Raw genomic sequence first — 15,062 nt, 5'->3', positions numbered from 1 at the left:
CAAGAGAGGTGGAAAGAGAGTCAGGGGCAGATCACGTGGGGCGTGTGCCCGCTCTGGTGGGAGAGTGCCATCAGCTTTGCATGTTTAAAAGATCAATGGCTGGGACACCTGGGTGGCTTGGTCGGTTGAGTGTCCAACTCTTGATTTCAGCTCAGGTCATGATCCCGGGGTTGTGAGATTGAGCCCTGCATCAAGCTCTGTGCTCAGTGTGGAGCCTGCTTAAGATTCTCTCTCTCTCTCTCTCTCTCTCTCTCTCTCTCTCTCTCTCCCCCTCCCTCCACCCCTCTTCCCCTGCTCATGTGCTCTCTCTAAAATAAAAAATACAAATAATAAAAATAGATCAATGGCTCTAGAGGGAATATAGAGTGGAGAGATCCCAGTGGATGTGGGGAGGCCACTGCAGAGCCCAAGGCAAGTGATGATGGTGTCATGACTCGGTGATTGCCAGGGGAGAGGGAGAGAAGCAAGACTTGAGAGATACTAAAGAAGTAAAAACAAGGCGCGATGATTGGCTGGATGTTGTAGGTGAAGGGAAGGTGATGGCAGTGACTCGAACATTCCTTGTTTGCTTAATTGGTGCCTTTCACTGAGCTAGGGACGTTGGGAGGAGAACCAGACTGTTGGAGGAAGGGTTTGGTTCTTCACATAATGGTTATGTGGCGCCCATGAAACATCCAACTGGAGATGTTGAATTTTTCCCTTGCCTCCCACCTTCCCTCCCTCCCTCCCCCGCCCCTCCCCTCTGCTCAAAGTGGCCCAACGTGGCCACTCTAGCCCTTTCCAGCTCCAGTACCCAACAATGAATGACTGACTCTCTAAATCCAAATTTTCGAGAGATTGAATCTATTGGTCGTTGGCCAGCCCATAGATCGGCTCCCCTTGGGTCAGGTGACTGGCTCTCATCCAAACAGAGATGGCTGGGCAGGAGTGGTGAATCACATGGTATAAACATGGCTGCCTAGGGCTGCCTGCCACGTCAGCAGACGCTAAGGAACGGGCGTTACAGACAGAGAGGCACTCCCAAATATACTGACCACATCTTTTTTAATTTTTATTTATTTATTTAAAATCGTGTTATTTATTTTGAGAGAGAGAGCAAGCGAGAGAGAGCGGAGGGGGGTGCAGAGAGAGAGGAGGAGAGAGAGTCCCAAGCCAGCACAGAGCCCGACGTGGGGCTCGAACTCACAAACTGTGAGATCATGACCTGAGCTGAAAAGTTGGACGCTTAACCGACGGAACCGCCCAGGCGCCCCTGACCACGTCTTTAAAATGAGTTGTCAACTAGGTGGTCAGTAAGGTACCTTTACCTCTGAAAGGTTTGTGTGCCTACTTCTGTTGGTGAACAAAAAGGAGTGAGGGTCAGAAAGGACCGAGCTCCATCTGGGTGCTAGACGCTGAGAAATGTTTCCATCCTCGCTTCCGCATGAGCCTGGCACAGGGCAGGTCATCTGGCCTTCGCAGGGGAGTGACCCCAGTTGTCAGCTCCTAAGGGGACCCACTGGCTTCTACCCTTGGGAGGACAACAAAGGGAAAGCCCATTCCTGGGCAGCAAAGCTAACCTGTGGTTTTCCCCAGTGACGGAGCCTAGGGATAATGCCACCCCAGGCCTGTGCCGTTCACAGCTGGGCTTTGTCATTTCTGGATCCCTCCTCACTCATCGCTCCTAACTTGGAGAGACTTGGAGTCATGGGCTGCCAGACTCCTCCTCTGTGCTTGCCACCTGCAGAATGAGTCCAGTGAGGGGGCTTTCCAGGGCCCATCCTTGTGGCTCGAGAATCTCAGTACCGGGACAGCCTGACTGCCAGGCCTCTGTGTCACAGCGTCTGTCATCCTGGGACTGAGCCCCTGGGCACTCCAGTCATCGGGCCTGGACAGCCATCCTTGCCCTATTCTTACCCAGACCGCTGCTCCTCCGAGGTGAGACGTGCTTACCTGGGTGCTCTCCTTTACTGACTTCTGAGTAAGGGCAGCCGCCCAACCTCAATGCTAACATTTGCTGTGTTTCTGCCTTTTCCTCCTGTGATACCGCGATTTGTAATACATATTTGGTCTTTGTCTTCATTTCCGGGCACCGCGCTCCTAGAACACTTGGAATTTCCTAAGGGATGACAGTGGTGGTAAAGGTGTCTTTTGTTATGTTAAATGAGGTGACTTTAGGAGCTAATCTAAGCATGGGGGCTGGTGGCCGGGAGAACCCATCCGCGTGATCAGAGGTTTGGAACTTTCAGTCCCACCTCCGTGACCTCCAGAGGTGGGAGAGGGGCTGGAGGTTGGATCAGTCTCCAATGGCCAGTGATTTCGTCAGTCATGCCTGTGTAATGAAACCCCCAAGGACGGGGTTCGGAGAGCTTCTGGGTGGGTGAGTACATGGAGATTTGGGGGAGAGTAGTGTGCTCAGAGAGGGCACGGAAGCTCCAAGACCTTCCCCAGACCTTGCCCTGTGCATCTCTCCCCCCTGGCTGTTCCTGAGTTATATCCTTTCCTAACAAAAAAGTAGCAAAGAGGGTTGTTAGAACCTCCAATCTACAGTTGGCGGGGGGCGGGGGGGCTGAGCTCTTTACCTGGGGAATCTGACTCTATCTCCAAGTAGATAGTATCAGAATTGAGTTGAATTGGAGGATGTTTAGCTGGTGTTGGAGAATTGCTTGATGGGGTGGGGAAACACCCCTCCCTCACCACCTCCCCATCCCCCCACCCCCCATCTAGAATTGGTACTAGAATTGTCTCGGCTTCCTCTACTGTCTGCCTACCTGCCAATCAGCTAGATTCATAGGGTCCTCATCTGGAAGATGCGCATCATGATGATGATGATCCCTCCCACGCAGAGACAGTGGGACCCAAAAAACCACTAAGCCAACAGTCCTCAAAGTGTGGTGCCCAGACCGGCAGCATCCGTATCACCTGGGTTAGAAATGCACATCCTTGGCTCCACCCGAGTCAGAAAGCGGCAGTTGGTGGTTCAACCAGCCTTCCAGATGATTCTGATGCACGTTCAAGCTTAAGAAGCACTAGGCTAAACTACCTGCACCGGCTCCCCTCCCCCACCCACACGCCCCACCAAATCAGGGCTTGCTTCCTTTGGACTGTGTAGACTTCTCAGTTTCATCACCCCAAAGGTCCCATGAACCCTTATCCTTTCTCCGTTTCCAAAAGACCACGGGTTGTCTCTGTCCTCCTTAGCAGCTCAGAAAACCCCAGCTCCTGCAGGCTGACTGGGGCAATGACTTGGGATGGTCAGTTTCCAAAGCTGGGGGGGAGACCTCCGGAACAACCAGCCTGTCCCAAGCAAAGCTTCTCAGTGGAAGGTAATGGCAACTTAGAAAAAATTCTTTCCACCTCCCCAGTGTACAGAAGTTAGGTCTCAGAGAGCCAGGAGTGTCTTGCTGAAACCACACAGCAGAGTGCAAAGCTGGCCCCACGACCAGGTCTGCTGGCTGCCACGCATGGCGCCCTTTTCACGACATGAGGGCTTCTGGAATTTTGACAGGCATGCAGATCCCTGCGGAGCTTGCTAGAATGCAGATTCTGATTCTGGGGCTTCGGAGGTGGGGCCCGAGACCGTATTCTAACAGGCTCCCAGGTGACGTGACACCACCCCTTCAAGACCATACTTTGAGTGGTGACGTTCGACCCGACGCTGTTCACCACACGTCCATCCTCCCAGATTGATGTGTCAGAAACTCCCAGCCTAGGGGAGCCAGCTCTTGCAGAAAAGAAACAATCCCTTATTCATGGCGGAGTAACAGAGAACAAAAGTCATGAACAGAAAGCAGTCGAGTCGGTGAGGTTCGATGAACTGCAAAATCTCATTGTCTGTTTCCCCAAGTTCCACTTGTAGCCAGCGCTGCTAGAAAAATCTGTTGGTGCTGGGCCTCTTCCTGAGTCAGAGTCGGCTGCCACCCCTCCCTACCCCCGCTCCCCACAGCCCCCCACCCCGAGACGGGTCTCCAGGGTGCAGCACCACGGGAAGCTCTCACCATGGCAACAGACAGTTCCTGTGCCAAACACATTCATTAAAAGAGCTGGAAAGAAAACAGCCAAACTCTTCCTGACCTGACCTTTTCTGGGGGAACTCGGCCCACTGGGAAAGTCTCCCCATCCCGAAGCCCCAAGCAAAGAGCCCTGTGCCTCTCATGGAATCTTAGCGAGAGAAAGAATTTCGAGGCCGAACTTGAGCTGCTCGTTTTCCAGATAATGCCAGAGAGGGCACAGAACTCACCCAAGGCCACATGGCCCGTTTCGGGAGTGAGGACCTGGGCTCTGGGCCGCCAACACAGGCTCTGTCCCACTGAGGGAAGTTCTCTGGAGGGCAGTGCCATGGACTGAATTGTGGCCCCCTCATATGTTGAAGTGTTGACCCCCAAGAGGACTGCTTTTGGAGATGGGGTCTTTAAGAGGTAATTAAGGCTAAATAACGTCCTAAGGTTGGGGCTCTTATCTGATAGGACTGTGACCCTATAAGAAGAGGATTGAAAGATCTCACTTTCAATTTTTTAAGAATGTTTGTTTATTTTTGAGAGACAGGGCATAAGTGGAGGAGGGGCAGAGAGGGAGACGCAGGCTCTGAAGCAGGCTCCAGGCTCTGAGCTGTCAGCACGGAGCCCAACATGGGGCTCGAACCCGTGAACCGTGAGATCATGACCTGAGCCAAAGTCGGACCCTTAACTGATTGAGCCACCCAGATGCCCTAAGAGATCTCTCTTTATTTCTCTTTCTTTTCTCATGGGAGGCCAGCCAGAAGGCGACCGGGTACAAGCCAGGAAGAGAGCCCTCACCAGAACCCAGCCATGGTCTTGGGCTCCTAGCCTCCAGACTCTGAGTAAATATATTTCTGTTGCTTTGGCCGCCCAGTCTGTGGTATTTGGCCATGGCCGCCTGGGCCAAGACCACCCACGAGTCTGTCACATTCTCATTCCGTGTTGCTAGCGGAACCTAGATGTCCCCACGTGGTGCTTGGAGAACTCTTATAAACAATACCTTCTCCCTGGACTGCTGGGAAGTGACTTGGCTTTCTCGACCCTCACGAATGCATCTGTTTGGTTGACTGGGTGTGTTAGGCTGGCCTGGGCAGTAGAAGCAGGTTGTGCTGGGCGTGGATGAGAGCACGGCTCTGGGCTCTGAGGGGGCAACAGGGAGAGGACGAGAGCCTCAGGCCTGCCTCTCCTCCAGCACCTGTGGCCAGTCCTCCTAACTGGTCCACTTCCACCTTCCCCTCCCACAGACCCCGTGCTCCAGCCTGGCTGAAAACCCCATGGTGTCCCCAGTGTGCCATGCTGTTCCTTCCCCCCATGCCTTCACACGCGCTGTCTACACCGCCCGGAACACTCCTTCCTCTTTTGTTCCCCTGGCAAGCCCTCGAGACCCCACCCGGTGATCTCCTCTTCCACGAAGCCTCCTGCACCAACCCCCCATGACTCCCATTCACTCATAAACACACACACACAACAACTGTATACATGTAGACATGTGCACACACACACACATACTAGGTTCTAGGCTGCAAACAATAGAAACCAACTCTAGTCAATTTCAACAGAAAAGGACTTTAGTGAAAGGATATTGGGTCACCTCCAGACGACCCAGAATTGGGAAACCAGGCTCCAGGCTATGCGGCCACCAACAGAGCCCTGCGGTACCCTCAGCACCAGGTGTGGGACGCCACGGGCACAGGGGCGATGGCATCACCAACCGGGCCAGCACCGGCCCCTGGACGATGTCCCGGCACTGCTGTTGTCTCCACCAGCAGGGATGCTTCAGGTTGTGTCTCAGAATCCTCCCTTCCCTGTGGCACCACTAGCTCGGATTCAGACCCCTGGCCAGTGGATCCGGTTGGCAGAGCCTGGGTCACGTGTCATACCCTGGCCCCGGGGTGGGAGGGGGGCTCCTTGCTTCACCAAGAGCCGTGAGGAGGGATTCCCCAATTACAGAAGGGGATTTAGATGCTGGGCCAAAATCAGAACAGGCGTCTCCTAGATGGAGAATACGTATTTGGGGAGTTTTTGAAATTCTCGCTATTCAGGGTAGTTATGTTCTGTAGAGTGGTGATAAACCCTGGATTCGCGAAAACCGAGCCATTGTTCTTACGGGGAATGCAGGCTTTAGTTCCTGTAAGCCTCCGATCACGTTTTTGTTAAAAGATCAATACATACGTGTGTGTAAGTCACCTTATTAAATACATATTGTTGATCCACTGACATGGAACTCACAGACAACAGCACCACTGACTGATGCCTGAAGCTTCTCTCACGCACGTGTTTTCTCTGCAAGGCGCATCCAGCCTCCTCGTACTTGGGAACACTGCACGCACTTCGGCACCATACTTGGGGACTGCTTTAAATAGTGAAATTGTTGCAAAAAGCACGAAAATACAGAAAGCACGTCACTAAATAGAGACGAAAAAGATACTTGTTCCCAGTGTAAGAGCTGAGACAAGAGGGCAGAAGCATCACCTTGTTTAATTCAGCCGGGAGTGTGTGCACGGTATCGCTCGAACTTTTTGCCTTTCTCGGCATGTCCATCCACAAGTGACCGATAGCGAGCATCGATTTGGGGGCTCTGAACAAATTTTAGCTAATGGGCAAATTTGAAAATACGGAATCTGTGAATAATGATGAGATATATATATATATCTTTTTTGCGTGTGTGGCATAACTAAGGAAAAAAAAAGCCTCTGGTTGAAGGAAACGAGATTATTGAACACATGTGCTATTCCAAACTCCCCGAGAGTGACTGGAAGCCAGTGAGCTGTCTCCCCCCAGGGACTGACTAGGAATGGATTGGAAGGCGTTGCTCACCTCCTGGACCATCATGTTAGGGTTCCGGGCCAGAGGGGTGCGGTGAGCGTAGAGCGGAGGGTGTGCTGGCTCGGGAGTTTGTGAAAATATTTCCAGCTACATATATAAAAAATATTTAAAAAAATTTTTTTTTAGATCTTTATTTATTTTTGAGAAAGAGAGAGAGACAGAGCGTGAGCAGGGGAGGGGCAGAGAGACAGGATGACGCGGAATCCGAAGCAGGCTCCAGGCTTCGAGCTGTTAGCACAGAGCCTGACACGGGGCTCGAACCCACAAACCGCGAGATCATGACCTGAGCTGAAGTCGGACGCCCAATCGACTGAACCACCCAGGCACCCCCCAAAATATTTTTATATATGAATTCATATATATGTATATATATAGATGAGTTCATATATATATATATGAATTTTTTAATACATAAAATTTTTCCATATGTATTTCCACACCTGTACATCTTGTTGTGGTGAGGTTTCTCGCCCGTTGAGGATGTCCCCGTTTCAGGGGACAGTAGATATCTGCCGCAACAACAGTCACTATGCAACCTCGTCCGGTTAGATTTTTACCTGAACCTATAACAAGATAATAAGCTTAAGAGAAGGCGTGGTAGAGAGCAAGTTTTTCTCAATTTTTCTGGCATAGGGAGCATCTAGCATGGAGGACCCGTGATTGCTTTCTCTGGGGACAGGTAGGCTCGGGGCCTCACTGTTCTAGGGCAGAGGGCAGACAGAATGCAGAGAATATTACCTGTTCTGGTCCCAAGGGATTTTGTTAAACAAAAGGATAAGAATGCACAGGAAGAGGGGCACCTGGGTGGCTCAGTTGGTTGAGCGCTGACTTTGGCTCAGGTCATGATCTCACGGTCCGTGGGTTCGAGCCCCACGTCGGGCTCTGGGCTGACAGCTCGGAGCCTGGAGCCTGCTTCGGATTCTGTGTCTCATTCTCTCTCTGCCCCTCCCCTGCTTGTGCTCTGTTTCGGTCTCTCAAAAACGGATAAACATTAAAAAAAATTAAAAAAAAAAAAAAAGAATGCACAAGTAGGTATGGGGACCCTGAGAACCCCCAGCTAGTGGCCATGTGGCCACCATTTAAGTGGGATGCAGTATCTTTGGTAAGTCTGAGCTGGTCCGGATCCCTAGAGAGCTCATAAGAAATGCACATCAGTTGCAAAGAAAGAAGTGAAATTTCCTTCATAAACCTGAGGGTAGTGTGAATATGTGTTCGGTCCTGTTACACATCAATCCCACAAACATTTAAATATTTGAGCACCTACTATGCGCCCAGCCCTGTGCTAGATGCTGTAGATGCATCAGGAATGCGGCAAGTGGTGGGAGGTGAGATTTGAGTCTTGTTCTTAAAGGAACCTTCCGCCGCCGGCACAGCCAGAAGGTGGTGGCCAAGTTGAGGAGAAGGGAGATGAAGCCTGACTTTTTGGCCATTGACTCTGGGGGCAGCTCTGTACTGGCATTGTGGGTCTATGACAAAGAGCACGACTGTCTGTCTCGTAGAAGTTCATGGTTCTAGGAGGGCAGCATGGATGAGCAAAGGGCCCAGGTAAATATTTGAAAGCGTAGGAAGTCTGCAGACCACAGAGCGTGGGATCCTGGGATTTTAGGGGACAAAATGCCCACCGGCAACTGGGGATCAGGCAGGGTGTGGGTCAGACAGACTTCCTGGAAGAAGAGATCTCGGGATGGCCTATGGGGCTCAACTCCTGGGAAGTAGTGAGTGGTCAGGACAGCACGGTAGGGTGAAGCCACATCAATCAAAGCTGTCCGAGTTTTGGGTGCAGCCTTTAAGAGGGCGGGAGGCAGAGATACTTCTGGTTTTAAATCCCCTTTGGAGGGAGTGGCTTTTATCTGGGGAGTCCCCACCCATGGCCTCTGGGCAAGAAGGAACTCAAAGATTGGCAGGACCTTTGGGCCACCAGTTCAGCGGGGCTGGACTATGTTTTCCAAGGTGTGTTAGCCAACTGGCTTAGGGATGTGTTTCTAATTAAGTGAATTGGAGGGAAAAAAAAATCCTCTTTCCTGGTTGCAGATGTATGGACCCTCCCTTACAAATGCCGTTTGCTCCTATCAGCCTCGGGGTCTCCAGCTCTGCGTGCCAGGGGCCTGCACTTGTGGACCAAAGCAATCTGTTTGCACAGCACTCTGGCCTGCCTGCCAGCCTTGTTGGGCATGAGGAGGGGGTGGCGGGAAGGTGATGCGTCCAGAGGACAGATCCTTGCTTTGCCAAGGCGTCTCCTATCCTCAGGGATGGAAAACACACACACAGAAGGAGAGAAATGACAAAGTGAGGGGGGAAAAAAGCCCCGAATTTTTGCATAACTAAGAAAAAAAAAGCCTCTGGTTGAAGGAAACGAGATTATTGAACACATGTGCAATTCCAAACTCCCCGAGAGTGACTGGAAGCCAGTGAGCTGTCTCCCCCCAGGGACTGACTAGGAATGGATTGGAAGGCGTTGCTCACCTCCTGGACCATCATGTTAGGGTTCCGGGCCAGAGGGGTGCGGTGCGCGTAGAGCGGAGGGTGTGCCGGCTTGGGAGTTTGCGAAAATGTTTCCAGCCATTAGCTCATTTGATTGTCACAACAGCTCCTGGGAGGTAGGAAGGTCAGCAAGAGTTATTCTGTATATGTGGTAATTAAACGTATATTCAAAGAGGTGAGATGACCCACTTGAAGTGTAGCCGTGGCCTGCAGCCCAGGGTTTTCTGATGCATCTACCCACTGTTGGTAGGAAGGGAGGGCAGTGAACACCCCCCGGGGTCTCTGGATATACTATGTGATTTCATCGTGACCGCGATGATTCTTATTTACAGGAACAGGCCCGGAGGGGTAAGGCGTCATGCCCTAGGAGCTTGTGCTAAGTGCATCCCTACAAGCTGGTATGTCCTAAGGAGGCCACGGAGTGGATATGACCGTCAGCCCTCTCTGTGCAGGCCCAAGGAGCCTGGAGCATGTAGGCTGGGGGCAGGGGAGGGCAGGTTATTGGGCCTGGAGTCAGGCCTGTCTGACCGCGAATGTCCTATCACTCTGCCCTGCAGTTTCTGTAATGTCACCCTGGGTCGTGGCACCCCCTTTCTGGCACCTCAACCCACCATAGGATTCCATTGGCCAAGTCCCACTGAGCTGGGCTCTAGAACTTATAAGATGATGGCAGTCAGTCTGCCCCAGCGGCTGCCGTGCCCGGCCTGTGTCCTCAGGTCTCAGCTAGGCTGGGCAAGACCCATGGACGCCATACTGTGCACCCTAATCACATAGCTGCCCAGAGGTGATTTTTTTTTTTTTTTTTAATTAAAAAGAAAAGTCCATGAAAGTAGCAAAGTCATACTGAGCCCCTATTGGACAGCCGTCTTTGGTCCTTGCCTTCAAGGAGTTTAGAGTCTCCCGACTGGAATGCTTGCTTAGGGGACAGTTTGAAATGCCTGGGGCATCTGGGTTGTTCCAGTGACTGGGGGTCCCGAGGGGCCGGGGCCAGGGATGTTCAGTATCCCATAGTACACAGGACAGTCCTTCGCAACGAGGACCCAGCCTGCCTAAATGCCGACAGCGCCCTCGCTGAGAAACACTGGTGGGAGACGGGTCTGGGCTTCCAGGTCCAATCATGGAGGTTTGGCCTTTCCCACCATTCTGCAGGTTCGGACCCTGAGGCTCAGGGAGGTTAAGCTGCTAGAAGCAAATCTGGTCAAACCAGACTACGGAGCCCACATTCTTTCCACGGCCTTCAAGGCTGCCTCTCCCATGCCTTCAGGTAACATGGGGCATGACTGGGCTGATCTCTTAAGAGGCAAACACAGGCCAGTGGCCTCGAAAAACTTGGGAATACGCTGGGATGATGGTCCAGGAGGGGCAGGATATGCTGGGTGTAGCTGTGGGCAAGAGTAGAGGGAGGGACAGAAAGTGGGAAATGGGTCTCTTTGGACATTTTCTGTGTTTCTTTCCTTTTTTTTTTTTTTAACATTTATTCATTTCTGATAGAGTGTGAGTGGGGGAGGGGCAGCGAGAGAGGGAGACACAGAATCGGAAGCAGGCTCCAGGCCGAGCTCCAGCTCGGAAGCTGTCAGCACAGAGCCCGATGCAGGACTTGAACCCACAGACCTCGCGATCATGACCTGAGCTGAAGTCGGATGCTTAACCGACTGAACCACCCAGGTGCCCCGTTTTTCCTGTGTTCCTTAATTCAGCAGCTGGCAGCGTCTTGACAGAGGCTCGCTGGGGCAGGTGAGGATCCTAGGGGCCCAACCTCCCCCCCCCCCCCCCCCCCCAGGATTAGCCCATCTCTGAAAGAATGAAAGGATCAGAATTCCTTCCTAGCTGATCCCTCCCCTAGTGGACCTTGGACCATCACAGCCTGCTAGTCCTGGTTGCAACATGTCAGGTGACCAGGAGGGTGTGCAGGGAAGGGAGGGGAGGGAGGAAGGACACCCTCACCGGGCAGTCCCTGCTCCGCTGAACTGTCCTGTCCTGGGAGGAGGCTCCTCGGTGCCCTTCAGACATCAGTGCCTCCTTGGGTGTCCTGGCTACCCCAGGGGCCTAAGTATGAACAGTCTGTAAACGTTCTTAGGTTTAAGACCTTGAACATGATCATCTGTCCTTGCTTTTCCAGGAATTGATCATCTAGTGTAGGAGGCATATTTTAAAATGAACAATAATAATAGAATACCCCAAAAAGCAGTAATTACAAAAAACAGTGAGAATTTAAAGAGATTTCTGGGTTATTGGGTAGGACCTCTGTACAGGAACTCCTACGGACAAAATTAATGACAATCAATACAGTACTGATAATTATTCTTTTTTTTTTTTTTTTAATTTTTTTTTTTTTTCCAACGTTTATTTATTTTTGGGACAGAGAGAGACAGAGTATGAACGGGGGAGGGGCAGAGAGAGAGGGAGACACAGAATCGGAAACAGGCTCCAGGCTCTGAGCCATCAGCCCAGAGCCTGACGCGGGGCTCGAACTCCCAGACCACGAGATCGTGACCTGGCTGAAGTTGGACGCTTAACCGACTGCGCCACCCAGGCGCCCCGATAATTATTCTTTTAACGATGGAGCTACTGAGAGTTTACCCTTGGGAAAAAAAAATCTTACAGTTTTTCTATACATATTTAAACAAACATTGGGTCAACATTTTAGAACTGGTTCTTTTCACTTGTCAATAGATCACGGTCTTTGTCCCCACAGTATGTGTTGATTTACAACACCATTTTATTTTATTTTTTTATTTTTATTTTTTTAAATTTTTTTTTTTTTTCCAACGTTTATTTATTTTTGGGACAGAGAGAGACAGAGCATGAACAGGGGAGGGGCAGAGAGAGAGGGAGACACAGAATCGGAAACAGGCTCCAGGCTCTGAGCCATCAGCCCAGAGCCCGACGCGGGGCTCAAACTCACAGACCGCGAGATCGTGACCTGGCTGAAGTCGGACGCCCAACCAACTGCGCCACCCAGGCGCCCCTACAACACCATTTTAAATGGCTGGAGAAGGAACATGTAAGAAATAATTTGGGGCCGCCTGCGTGGGTCAGTGGATTTAAGCGTCTGACTTCGGCCCAGGTCGTGATCTCAAGGTTCATGGGTTCAAACCCCACATCCGGCTATCTATTGTCAGTGTGGGAGCCTACTTTATATCCTCTGTCTCCCTCTCTGCCTCCCCCCTGCTCTTTAGTACTATCTCTCTCAAAAAATAGAATAGAGACAATTTATTTTAGGGGCACCTGGGTGGCTCAGTCAGTTAAGCGTCTGACTTCAGCTTACGTCATGATCTTGTGGTTTGTGGGTTCAAGCCCCATGTCGGGCTCTGTGCTGACAGCTCAGAGCCTGGAGCCTGCTTTGGATTCTGTGTCTCCCTCTCTCTCTCTATCCCTCCCCCACTCATGCTCTGTCTCACTCTGTCTCTCAAAAATAAACATTAAAAAAAAATTTTTTTTAATAATAAACATTAAAAATTTTAAACTAAAAAAAGGATTTTTATTCATCTCCTATTGTTAGATACCTCAGTTTCTGTGTTGTGATTATGGCTCAGGACAACTTCTAGTTTTACATAGGAAAACCTATCAGGATGCTTCTTTGCATTTACTTTCTTTGACATCAAGCTTAGAAAGCCATTCCCTATCCAGGCATGTATTCATTTAACAAATGTTTATAAAGTGCCACCCAGGTGCCAGGTTTTTTTCTAGGTACTTGGGACCTATCAGCGAACAAAGCAGATAAAATTCCCAGTTCTCCTGGAGCTCACAGTTGTGTGTGTTTGTGTGTGGGGGGGTGGGGGGGGTGGGGGGGGTGGGGGGGTGGTAGGTAATAAGCAATAAACCTAATGAATGAATTATGTGTTAGAAAGAAGTGAATGCTATTGAAAAAAAAAAAAAAAAAGAAAGTAGAGCAGGGTAAGGAGGATGCACAGTGCTGGGCAGGGTCAGGGAGTCCCGTGTTTTAGGATTTTTAAATCAGGGTGGAAGCTGAAAGGCATCCGTAGAACCAGCCCTATAACCACCGGACTCCTAGTCTCTTACTTAGTACATCAGTCAGGCCTCCTGCTGTTTCAGGAATGGATAACAGTTTCTTTGGTTGAGTTCTGGAGGAAGCGGTTGGCCAGCATTGAGGCCACACTGTGAGAAATAGATCTGTCTTTAAATGTAGGGCTCGTGAGGGGCGCCTGGGTGGCTCCGTCGGCTAAGCATCTGACTTTGGCTCAGGTCATGATCTCACGGTCTGCGAGTTCAAGCCCTGCGTTCGGCTCTGTGCTGACGGCTCAGAGCCCGGAGCCTGCTTCGGATTCTGTGTCTCCCTCTCTCTCTGCCCCTCCCCGGCTCGTGCTCTGTCTCTCTCTCTCAAAAATAAATAAACATTACAAAATAAAAAAAATAATAAATACAGGGATCGCGAAAGGATGGGCAAAATGGGAAATACCAGCTTCCAGTTACGGAATGAATAAGTCACGGGGATAAAAGGTACAGCATAGGGAATGCAGTCAATGGTCTTGTGATAGGGATGTGTGGTGACAGGTGGTAGTTATACTTGTGAGCATAGCACAATGTGTAGAGTTGTCGAACCACTATGTCGTGCTCCTGAAATGAATGTAACATTGTGTGTTGACTGTGAAATCAATCAACAAACAAAGTTTGTAGGAGCCGCACTCGGCACAAGATGCTGGCTCCGTGCCAGTCAGTCCTGGCCCCACGCTCCCAATGGTTCACCGAGTGAAAGGGGAATCAAAACGCCCCACACTGCTTAAAAGGGTCTCCATACCGACATCATCTTCTAGATCGTTATTCATGTTTCACATTTAATTCAGTCTGTTACGAATTCATTTCAGAGCACGACACCATGGCCAGGTCCCAACTTGCCTTTTTTTCCCCAGATGTTAACAGAATTGAGTAAGTTTTTTCTCCCTATTGATTTTAAGCCTCACACTATTGATGTTCTTTTTTGTTTGCTTCTTATTTTGAGAGAGAGAGAGAGCACCAGCAGGGGAGAAACGGAGGGAGGGGGAGAATCCCAAGCGGGCTCTGCACTGTCAGAGCAGAGCCTGGTGTGGGGCTCAAACTCACGAATCGTGAGATCATGACCTGAGCGGGAATCAAGAGTCGGATACTTAACCGACTGAGCCACCCGGGCGCCCGCACATTATTGATGTTCTGAATTGAATATTTAAAGCACACCACTAAATACCTGCTTCAAAGCATGACACTCATTCTTTCATCACTGGAAGGTGACACTGACTCCTTCATCTGTCCTCTCTGCAGCTCTCCTCGATTTCATATGGTTTTACTATTAACTGGTCTCACATCCTTCTGTTTGCCTACAAAGATACTCTGGCTAACTTGCAAATTCTCCCCTGAAATGATTGTATTGTGTTGTGACAGTATTGTACTCTATCTACAATAAACACAATGTTTAATATTTACTGGGTACTTTCTCCACACCCAGCTCTTTCCTAAGTCCTTCATACTTAACCTAATTTAAATCTCAACACAAGTCTCTGAAATATTATTTTACAGTTAGGGAAACTGAGGCCAGAAAGGCCACATAGCTAACTCAAGGGCGCATAAGGTGACTGAGTCTGGATTCGAGCCCCGGCGGCTTGTTAACCCACCACGTGTGGCTTCGCTGGAAGAGCGGAAGTTTGGGCGAACAGGGAGACACATGGCCGTATCTAGAAAACGCTCGTATTCCTATGTTCGCCATGCTTGGTAAGTGCTTCTTTCGTCCAGTGTCTCTGCTAGACCCTGACTTACAAAGCCAGCAATAAAGTCGATTGGCCTCTC

Source organism: Leopardus geoffroyi, chromosome E1 (genome assembly GCF_018350155.1).
Source record: "Leopardus geoffroyi isolate Oge1 chromosome E1, O.geoffroyi_Oge1_pat1.0, whole genome shotgun sequence".
Lineage (NCBI taxonomy): Eukaryota > Metazoa > Chordata > Mammalia > Carnivora > Felidae > Leopardus > Leopardus geoffroyi.
The sequence above is the reverse complement of the archived record's forward strand: the minus strand, read 5'-3'. Positions refer to the sequence as shown.